General features: G+C 48.2%; 1 pseudogene across 1 annotated transcript; it reads right to left on the bottom strand.

Annotated features, from left to right (window-relative positions):
• Positions 1-27: 27 nt before the first annotated feature.
• On the bottom strand, positions 28-336 carry LOC104168200 (annotated as a pseudogene). The gene has a single exon (XR_696511.1). The product of XR_696511.1 is annotated as a short stature homeobox protein pseudogene (transcript).
• Positions 337-1,071: the final 735 nt, after the last annotated feature.

Below are 1,071 nucleotides of genomic sequence, written 5' to 3'. Positions count from 1 at the left end.
AGGGGCGCGGGGCGGAGGGCGGCCGGCCCGGCTCTTACCTTCCGCCGTCCTGCCCGTGCTGAACTCCTTCAGTTTGTCCTTGTCGCTCTCTACGTGGTCTTTGAAAAGATGCACCGGGCAATGGTTGCTGCTCTCGGTCATGTCCTGCAGGTTAGAGTCCGAGTTTCCAAGCTCCCTAGAGCGAGCCAACCCACTCTCCAAAACTTCCCTGTACGTGATCGTCTCCTTCTTGTTGCTGCTGCCACTGCCGCTGCTGCTCTCTTTGCTTTTCTGGTCAAAAGATTTGGATACAAAAGCCGTAAGTTCTTCCATGGCTGCCCGGTGATCTTATCCACAGAGATCCACTTGTTTTCAGTCGGAGATGTGGCCGTCCTCCGCACGCTGTTTTTGCACGTAGAAGATGGGCTGTATAGGGTTAGATCACTCCTGCTGTTATTTATGCCTTTCAATTTGAGATCACACTATTTATACATGGCTACCTCAGCCCAACCCCCAGCTCTCCCTGTCTCCAGCAATTACTGACTGCTCCATAGTCGCAGGCGGACTCCTAGCAGCTATCTCCCCCACCTCAGTCCAGCAATTGGCTTTCTTTTCATTTCATCACTCTTTGGCATCTTTGCACCTTGATTTAGGGAGGCAAAGAGGCAAAAGCGAAAAAGGTGGGGAGAGAGAGAGAGGGAGAGAGAGGAATAAAAGGGAAGGGGGGGAGGAAAGAGGAAAACATGAAAATAGGTATCTGCATTCTGTAAACGGGTTGCAGAAATGAAAGTCGAGGAAGACTTAATTGATTGTAAGGACATCCTGTGCGTGGCAACACCGTGAGTAAAACCGGACCCACAGCTAATCAAATAACTGTGCTCCTGCAATTAAATGTATCGCTGTCAAGAGGAAAAGAGAATGAGTGTTCAATAAAAAAGGTAATGAATAAAAAGCCGGAGATGTGCATTTGTTGTAATCAATGGGATTTCTACCTGATTTGCTATTTAGCTAATTTCGCTTAATTAAATGGTCAAAATAATGGGCGAACCAAAAACGCTGGTTTAAAAGTGTTGCCTGTTCTGGCGGGTGGGT

The sequence above is a fragment of the Cariama cristata genome, unplaced genomic scaffold, assembly GCF_000690535.1.
Source record: "Cariama cristata isolate BGI_N322 unplaced genomic scaffold, ASM69053v1 C10978638, whole genome shotgun sequence".
NCBI classification, from domain to species: Eukaryota; Metazoa; Chordata; class Aves; order Cariamiformes; family Cariamidae; genus Cariama; species Cariama cristata.
Note: the sequence above shows the minus strand (reverse complement) of the source record. Positions and strands in the feature narration are given on the sequence as shown.